The following is a 10378-nucleotide window of genomic DNA, read 5'->3' on the forward strand; positions in this document are numbered from 1 at the left end:
AGGGCTTATTTACTTTTGATCAAGTGGACAATAATCATATAGTTGCATTTATTTATATACGTAGGATTGCATTGCATTTCATGAGTTTCTGCATGTTCATACTTATTTCCTTGTCTCCTTCAATTTAGCATGAGGACATGCTAATGTTTAAGTGTGGGGAGGTTGATAAACCACTATTTTATGGTTTATATTGTGTTTAATTGTGTGGTTTTGTCATGATCCTTGCCCACTTATTCATCAATTTAGCATGCATTTAGATTTCCTTCCTAAATTCAGTACATGTTTGAAAATTGCTTCCTAGAGACTTTAATTATTTACTTTTAATTCTCCTTTATTCCATTCGATGCCGTGATCTGTGTGTCAAGTGTTTCAGGCCTTATAGAGCATGAATGAGATGGAGATTGGAGAGGAAGCTAGCAAAAATAGAAGGAACACAAGAATTTGAGGAGATAACCAGCGAAAAGTGACGCGGTCGCATGGCTCACGCGACCGCGCGAAAAAACGCAAATCGCAGCGACGCGGCTGCATGGCTTGCGCGGCCGCGTGGATTGGAAAGCGCAAGCGACGCGGTAGCGTGGACGACGCGAACGCGTGGAGAGGAAAAAGCGCAAGCGACGCGTCCGCATGGATGACGCGATCGCGTGACATGTGCGATCTGCATAATCTGCAGAATTCGATGGGGGCAATTTTGGACCTTATTTCGGCCCAGTTTTCGGCCCGGAACAGCAGACTAGAGTCAGAGAATATGCAGAAACAACACACACATTCATTCAGTAGTTTTAGATCTAGTTTTTTTCACTCTCTTAGGTTTTTCTCTCTAGTTTTTAGGATTTTAATTTTCAATTGATCTTAGCATTGGAACATTGAGAAGAGTTATTTCCTCATCAAGACTTCATCACTCTAGTTTGTTCTCTTAACTTGGTTTTATTCTTCCATGTTCTTTGTTATGTTCAATTTTGTCATTCAGATACTTTTATGATTAATTAATGCAAGGATTATTTCTCTTTAATTCAATTTCAATTCCAATAATCATGTCTTCTTTTTATTCCCTTTCATGTGCCATGGATTCTTTATTTACAATGCGTGAGTAGTTTCATTACTTGATAGGGAGTTGATTAAAAGGAATTCTTGAGTTGGAAGGATTGAAGGAGAAATTTATAGTTGGGTTAAATGTTAGATTGCTATCCTGTCACCAACACCAATCCCTTTGAACTAAGTGGGTTGTAACTCGTGAATAGATTTGGCAGTCCAACTTATTTGACTTTCCCTTACCTAGTAAAGGATAACCAAACAGAGTAACCGTTAATTATAAATCAATCTTAAAAATCACTCCATCAATGATAGAGATTCTAACTAATCAATTCCCAGTCAAGGCTTTTATTTATATTATTTAAAATTCCTCAATTTAAATTCCAATTTACTTAGCTCAACTTCTTGGAACATTTGATTAGTAAAACAGCATACTTTTCTGCAACTCGTTGGGAGACGACCTGGGACTTAAAACTCCCATTAATTTTAATTTAAACTCTCTGTGACATATTTCTAAATTGATAGGCAAATTTTCGGTGAGTTAAGAACTATACTTGCAACGTAACCAATTTAATAAATTTTTAATTCACCAGCTTCTGCTCCCCATCAGCCATTCTTGGCCACTGCTGGAGCTGTCATTGATGTTCAGAAGGGTGACCTCACCCTGAGATTACACAATGAAAAGATGACATTCAATGTGTTCAAGGCCATGAGTTACCCACCAGAACAATTGGGGGAATGCATGAGGTTAGATGCACTTGAGGATGAAGTGCAGGAGAATTTTGAAGAAGAAGAACCTGAAGAGGACGAGAGATTGGTGGAGGAAGAATCTGAATCAAGTGAAGAGGTAGCCACAGCAGAAATACATATACCAGATGCACCAAAGGAAGGGAACGAAAAGTCAGAAGCACCCAAACTTGAACTCAAAGCACTGCCACCCACTCTCAAATATGCATATCTAGGAGAAAATGAAAACTACCCAGTGATCATAAATTCATCCCTCAGTCAAGATCAAGAGGACGAGCTACTCAAGGTGCTGCGGGAGCATAAGGATGCCATTGGATGGACCCTTGCTGACTTGAAGGGAATCAGTTCAGCCATATGCATGCATAAAATACTATTGGAAGATGATGCTAAGCCATCCATTCAATCCCAAAGAAGGCTGAACCCAATCATGAAGGAAGTGGTACAGAAAGAGGTTATGAAGCTTTGGCAAGGAGGGGTCATATACCCAATTTCGGACAGCCCTTGGGTTAGCCCCATACATGTTGTGCCCAAGAAGGGAGGAATCACTGTGGTTACCAATGAGAAGAACGAGCTCATACCTACAAGGACCGTCACAGGATGGCAGATGTGCATAGACTACAGAAAACTCAATGAGGCTACATGAAAAGACCATTTTCCCCTTCCATTCATGGATCAGATGTTGGAAAGACTTACAGGGCACGCATATTATTGTTTTCTTGACGGTTATTCAGGATATAACCAAATAGTGGTTGATCCCAGAGACCAAGAGAAAACCTCATTTACTTGTCCGTATGGAGTGTTTGCCTATAGGCGCATGCCATTTGGGCTATGTAATGCACCTGCAACTTTCCAACGTTGCATGCTTTTTATCTTTTCAGATATGATAGAAAAATTCATTGAAGTTTTTATGGATGATTTCTCGGTATTCGGAGATTCCTTTTCTAGTTGCCTACATCACCTCGCCTTGGTATTGAAAAGATGCCAAGAGACCAATTTGGTCTTGAACTGGGAAAAATGCCACTTCATGGTGACAGGAGGAATAGTCCTTGGTCACAAGGTCTCTCACCAAGGCATTGAGGTTGATAGAGCTAAAGTAGAACTTATTGAATAACTACCCCCACCTAGTGATGTCAAGGCAATTAGGAGTTTTTTAGGGCATGCTGATTTTTACAGAAGGTTCATTAAAGATTTTTCAAAGATAGCCAAGCCCTTAAGCAATCTCCTTGTATCTGATACACCATTTATCTTTGATGAAACATGCATGCTAGCATTTGCACATTTGAAAATGAGGTTATCCTCTGCCCCTATCATTTCCCCACCTGATTGGAACCTACCATTTGAATTGATGTATGATGCATCTGATTTTGCAGTTGGGGCAGTGTTAGGACAAAGAAAAGATAACTTAGTTCATGTGATATACTATGCTAGCAAAGTCCTTAATGAAACTCAAAGAAATTATACCACTACTGAAAAGGAGTTGCTAGCAATAGTTTTTGTATTTGACAAATTTAGATCATACCTCATTGGTGCTAAAGTGATTGTCTTTACAGATCACACAGCACTTAAATATTTGTTTGCCAAGCAAGAATCAAAGCCAAGACTAATAAGGTGGATCTTACTGTTGCAGGAATTTGATATTGAAATTAGAGACAAGAAAGGAGTGGAGAACAAGGTGGCAGATCACCTATCCAGAATCCCTCATGATCAAGGTGGAGGAAATGATACAAATGTGAACGAGCTCTTCCCTGATGAGCAGTTGATGACAGTTCACAAAGCACCATGGTTTGCAGATATTGCAAATTTCAAGGCAACTGGGGAATTACCCCCAGGGATCAATAAACATCAAAAAAGGAAGTTCATGAATGATGCAAAATACTTTGTCTGGGACAAGCCATATCTCTTCAAGAAATGTTCAGATGGAATCCTTAGAAGATGTGTTTCGGAAGAAGAAGGAAGAGAAGTCCTGTGGAATTGCCACGGTTCATGTTATGGCGGGCACTTTGGAGGGGACAGAACTGCAGCAAAGGTGTTACAAAGCGGATTCTTTTGGCCCACCCTTTTCAAGGATGCCAAGGAACTAGTAAAAAGCTGCAATGAATGCCAAAGATCTGGAAACCTACCCAAAAGAAACACCATGCCACAAAATTTCATCTTGGAACTGGAACTGTTTGATGTGTGAGGAATAGATTTCATGGGACCATTCCCAACCTCATATGCAAACAAGTACATCCTGGTAGCATTGGATTATGTTTCCAAGTGGGTAGAGGCTATTGCAACCCCAACTAATGATAACAAGGTAGTCATGAACTTCCTCAGGAAGAATATCTTTAGCCGGTTTGGAGTCCTAAGAGCCCTCATCAGTGATGGAGGGAGCCACTTTTGTAACAAACCACTAGAAACTATCCTCCTACGATATGGGGTAAAACACAAAGTAGCCACACCTTACCATCCTCAAACAAGTGGGCAAACTGAGATATCCAACAGAGAGCTGAAGAGGATCCTGGAAAAGACTGTGGGTGCATCTAGAAAGGATTGGTCGAAGAAGCTGGATGATGCTCTTTGGGCATACAGAACAGCATTCAAAACTTCACTTGGAATGTCTCCATATCAACTGGTCTATGGGAAGGCTTGTCATTTACCACTGGAGCTGGAACACAAAGCTCTCTGGGCTATCAAGATACTAAATTTTGACAGCATTGCTACTGGTGCAAAAAGGATCTTGCAGCTGCAAGAGATGGAGGAATTCAAGTCACAAGCCTATGAAAACACTAAGATGTATAAAGAAAAGGCAAATAGAAAACATGACATGCATCTTGCGCCCAGGAGTTTCAAAAAGGGGCAGCGAGTACTCCTTTACAATTCTAAATTAAGGCTGTTCCCAGGAAAACTCAAGTCAAGGTGGTCCGGACCTTTCATGGTTACGAAAGTATCACCATATAGCCACATCGAAATCACGGATGAAGGTTCAGAGAGGACTTTTATAGTGAATGGACAAAGACTCAAGCATTATCTGGGCAACATGGGGGAAAACCCCAGAGTAAAGTACCATCTCAAGTAATTAAGGACTCGTCGAGCTAGCGACGATAAAAGAGCGCTCTGTTGGGAGGCAACCCAACCTCAGGTAGTTTCACTTTCATCTTTATTTCAATAAAAAAATCACAAGTCGTTTTCCCTGTATTGTAAGGAGCTAAGTTTGGTGTTCCACACCAGAACAATCCAAGAGTGATGGTGTAATTCTAAGTTTGGTATTCCACCAAAGGACATTGGTTAGAATTACACTCCACTCCAAAAGAACATTGCTAGCTCCATCCAATCAAGAGAAACCACTTAGATGTAGTTAGACTATAGGTGATCATTACTTTGTTGACAACAAGATATGGGGTTCTCTGCATATGTGTAATGTTTGCACTGGGCAAGGAACTAAGTTTGGTGTTCACACACCAAATTGAGTTCAAAAAGCACCAGCATACATGCAAGCTAACTATGTCTCAAGTGCTTTGGGAACAAGCAACTTCCAGTAACCTTGCAGGAATCTTATGAGGAAATGGTGCACCTCCACCCAAAGAAGCGAGGCAGCAAAAACTAGGATGATGACAAAGAGAGAGGGCAACCAGAAATCATCACCCGAAGGTTGTATTGTTACTTAATTCCATTGTACTCAGAATTGTTGAAAGCTGGAAGTCCGAATGCACTTTTGATTTGTAGTTACTCGTAGTTGAACCCTTTTTAAATTCTGTCTTTTAAGTTCTGAATAGGTCTATGTTTATGTTTCAAAAGACCAGAGTGGAGTTCACACTATGGAGTACATTCATGAGTTTGTGGTATGATCATAAGTTAGCTAAGTTGGTTCAACCAGAAGGTGGGATGACAACTATCTGGCCTGAATACTTTGCTTTGAATATACTCATGAGACTAAGTATATGACAAGATCCTAATAAGAGAAAGAGAAAAGAATAATGAAAGTGGAAAAACAAAAGAAAAAGAGTAAGCAATAAGGCTAGGCACCAATGGTTTTGATCTTAAGATATGTGTCTGTGGTGTTCCTGTGTGAGGGATCTACTTAGATGAATAAGCTCTTAGGGGTGCTTTATCACCTGGTAACTTGGGTTAACTAACCCGGGATTATCAGCTGAAAGTCCATTATCAAGAGTAACCCTCACCACAGAGCATTTAGTAACCCAAAGAGGTGCTAGACACCAAGGTCTCAAGAAGGAAAATAAATGAACTATATGCCTGTGGTGTGTATGTATGGGGGAGAGACTTGAGGGAGTAAGTCCTTAGGGGTGCTTCAACACCTAGCACCTTGAACCAACTGGTTCGGGAGTATTGGCTGAAAGCTTATCTTAAAAAGTTGCCCCCTTACAGAGCACTTAGCCTAAGAACACCAATAAGCTCTGAAATGACAATAAAGGGATCAATGAATAAAAGTCTCATGGGATGTAAGCAAAGTGAGTGTTTTAAGACATGATAAAGGTCTGAAAGCCAGGAATGAACCTAAGTTGCTATGCATGAAACCACCATAAAATCAGTGATATGACTTCCACAAGAATGACTCATTGCTCTTGGCATTCCATTCATCATTCTCTTGTTCCAGTACTTGCTTAGGGACAAGCAAGCTTTAAGTTTGGTGTTGTGATGCCAGGGCATCTTGGCCAGTTTCACTAACCTTTTCTTTATTGTTTTTAGGTTAGTTTCATGCATTTCCTTAGGAAATAAGCTAGTTTTGGGTAGATATTCACTTACACCTTGATTCAAGCATACATTGTGCATTTTACATTATTTCATGAGGATTTTGCATAAGTTTAGTGACAAATTGTATGTTGCATTGCCCAAGAGTTGGACTAGAACTTTGATGCGCTCTATTGCTTGATTTCAGGACCAAAGGAAGCAAGGAATGGGAGGTAACTTGCAAAGTTAATGAGAAAAGTGATTGCCAATAATGCTCTCAAAGCCATCATTGACCACGTTAAGAGTCACGTTAACTAAGTTAACGTGAACTCTAACGTGGAGAAGGGAAGTTGAGCCAACGTTAGTGACACTTAACATTGTCACTAACGTTGGCAAATGCTCATAAGTGGCCACGTTAGAGTCCACGTTAACTTAGTTAACGTGGCCTCTAACGTTAAAAAGGGGGAAGAAACGCCAACGTTAGTGACATTCAACATTGTCACTAACGTTGGCCTAAGGAGAAATATACCACGTTAACTCCCACATTAACTTGGTTAACGTGGGAGCTAACGTAAGAAGCAAGAGTGGTCGACAACGTTAGTGACACCCAACATTGTCACTAACGTTGGAAGCAACCACACACCCCCCCAAGGAGCCACGTTAACTTCCACGTTAACTTAGTTAACGTGGAAGCTAACATTGATGAGTGAAAGAATGGCCAACATTAGTGACACTCAACATTGTCACTAACGTTGGGGATGGCTAAGCATGGCCACGTTAGAAGCCACGTTAACCTAGTTAACGTGGACTCTAACGTGAGACATAGGGGCACCTTAGAACATTAGTGACAATGTTGAGTGTCACTAACGTTCTAGAAGGATGGCAAGCCCACGTTAAAGAGCCACGTTAACTAAGTTAACGTGAGCTCTAACATGGGAACAAAGGGGGCCTTTCAAAGTTATTGGGAATGTTAAGTCTCAATAACGTGTGTGAAGGACTTAGAGGCAACGTTAGTGGCAACGTTTATGCCACTAACGTTGAAGTTAACGAGGCTTTTACTTAGTAACGTTAGTGAGAAAGTTGATTGTCACTAACGTTCTCGAACTTATATTTTCACTAAACGTTAACACCCCTAACGTCCTGAGCTAAAGTCTCTGCCCACTCCACATTTTCTCTCTGCAAGTAAAGCCAAGCCCAAATGAAGAAGAGAACTGCTTCAAACTCAAGATCCAAAGACCCAAGACTTGAAGAGCCAACTAGAAGCTGAGAGAAGTAGTATATATAGGAGTAGCTTTGAATTGTTGAGGGAGTTCTAGAAGTTGGAAAAAGAGAACTACTCTCTGTATTTTACCTTCTCTGCAATTTCTAGTTCTATGATGTATTCTCCATCTTTGTTTTCATTTTCTAGAGCTATGAACAACTAAACCCCTTTCATTGGGTTAGGGAGCTCTGTTGTAATTTGATGGATCAATACTAATTTTCATTATTCTTCTTCTATCTTTTCTCTTGATTTTACTTGAAGGCTTTCGATCTTCATCCAATTGAGTAGTTATCTTGGAAAAGAAGCTATTCAAACTTGGATCTCTTCTGAACCTTGAAAGAGGAATGAAGAGATCAAGCTAGAAATGCTTTCTCATGCTGGACCAAATTGGGTTTGGATGGGTATGTGACTATAACCCTCTCAATACTTGATTTGGGAAATGCATGTAGTATAATCAGTGACCATACTTCATCTCTTCTCATGAGCAATTGACCAAGAAATTGGCTATTGATCAAGATTTGAGAGATTGAATTGCAAGAAATTGTAATTCAATCAATTAAGATTGCCAAGGAGATCAATGAGTGCATTGATTGAGGAAGAGATGAAAATGAACTTGATCCGGAGAATTGCAACATCTCCTAAGCCCAATGAACTCCCCATCTCTGATCTTACCCATTCTCTTTAATTTCTGTCATTTACTTTTATGAGCAAATCCCCCATTCCCATTTACAATTCTGCAATTTATTTTCAGTCATTTACTTCCAGTCCTTTAATTCTAGCATTTACTTTTCTGTTATTTACATTCCCGCCATTTTATTTTCTGCAACTCTCAACCCAAATTCTGGATTCGCTCAACTAGAACATTCTTCTAATTAAAGTTGCTTGATCAATCAATCCCTGTGGGATTTGACCTCACTCTATTATGAGTTTTACTTGACGACAAATTCGGTACACTTGCCGAAGGAAATTTGTTGAGAGACAGTTTCCACCCGCATCACTGAGTTTTCCATTCCATGAGATCACAGTCTTCGTGGTATAGGCTAGAATTATTGGCAGCCATTCTTGAGATCCGGAAAGTCTAAACCTTGTCTATGGTATTCTGAGTAGGATCTGGGAAGGGATGGTTGTGACGAGCTTCAAACTCGCGAGTGCTGGGCGTAGTGACAGACGCAAAAGGATTACTGAATCCTATTCCAGTATGATCGAGGACCGACAGATGATTAGCCGTGCAGTGACAGCGCATTTTGGACCTTTTTCACTGAGAGGACGGGATGTAGCCATTGACAACGGTGATGCCCAACATAAGCTTGCCATAGAAAGAAGTATGAATGATTGGATGAAGATAGCAGGAAAGCAGAGATTCAGGAGGAACAAAAGCATCTTTATACGCTTATCTAAAATTCTCACCAATGAATTACATAAGTATCTCTATCCTATTTATATTTTAATTATATTTTAATTATCAATTCACCATAACCATTTGAATCCGCCTGACTGAGATTTACAAGGTGAACATAGCTTGCTTCAAGCCGACAATCTCCGTGGGATCGACCCTTACTCACGTAAGGTTTATTACTTGGACGACTAAGTGCACTTGCTGGTTAGTTGTGCGAAGTTGTGACAAAGAACTAAAATTATGAACGTGCGTATTAAGTTGTTAGCACCGTTACCAAGGAATGAACGATCACGATTTTGCCACACCAAGTTTTTGGCGCCGTTGCTAGGGATTGTTCGAGTTTGGACAACTGACGGTTCATCTTGTTGCTCAGATTAGGTAATTTTATTTTAATTTTAAGTTTTTGTTTTAATTATTTTTATTTTTGAAAAATTTTCAAAAAAAAAATTTTTAAAATAAATTATTCTGTGGCTTCAGAATTTTTAAGGATGAATTCTAGAGTTTCTTCATGATCTGTTGAAGCCTGGCTGGCTATCAAGCCATGTCTAAATTTTTGGACTGAGGCTTCCACTTATCATGGCAAGAGTCTTTGGACTCTCATCTAATCAGCTGTTATATGCCTGATTTGTATCTGCTGAAGCTTAGCTGGCCATTGGCCATGTCTAGTGTTTTGGACCGAAGCTTTCACTGAAAGCTTGGCTGGCTAGTGAGCCATGTCTAATTCCTGGACCGGAGCTTTAGACTAACATTGAATGATTCCTGGAATTATCATTAAAAATTTTGAAATCCTTAATTTTCTTTTTCCATTTAATTTTCGAAAAATTCAAAAAAAAATTAATAAAATCATAAAACAAAAATATTTTATGTTTTTTATTTGAGTCTAGTGGCAATTTTTAAGTTTGGTGTCAATTGCATCTTTTTAATTTCATTAAAATTTTTGAAAACCCATGCATGGTGTTCTTCATAATCTTCAAGTTGTTCTTGATGATTTCCTTTGTTTGATCTTTGCATTTTTATGTTTTGTGTCTTTTCTTGTTTTTCATATGCATTTTAAATTTGTTAGTGTCTAAAGTTTGAAAATTTTTAAGTTTGGTGTCTTGCATGTTTCTCTTTTCTTAAAAGTTTTTCAAAAATAAGTTCTTGGTGTTCATCTTGACATTCAAAGTGTTCTTGCATGCATTGTGTGTTTTGATCTTGAATTCTCATGTTTTGTGTCTTTTTTGTGTTTTTCTCTTTCTTCATTAAAAATTCAAAAATTAAAAAAATATCTTTCCCTT

The sequence above is a fragment of the Arachis ipaensis genome, chromosome B8 (genome assembly GCF_059453495.1).
Source record: "Arachis ipaensis isolate K30076 ecotype BB chromosome B8, ASM5945349v1, whole genome shotgun sequence".
Classification (NCBI taxonomy): Eukaryota; Viridiplantae; Streptophyta; class Magnoliopsida; order Fabales; family Fabaceae; genus Arachis; species Arachis ipaensis.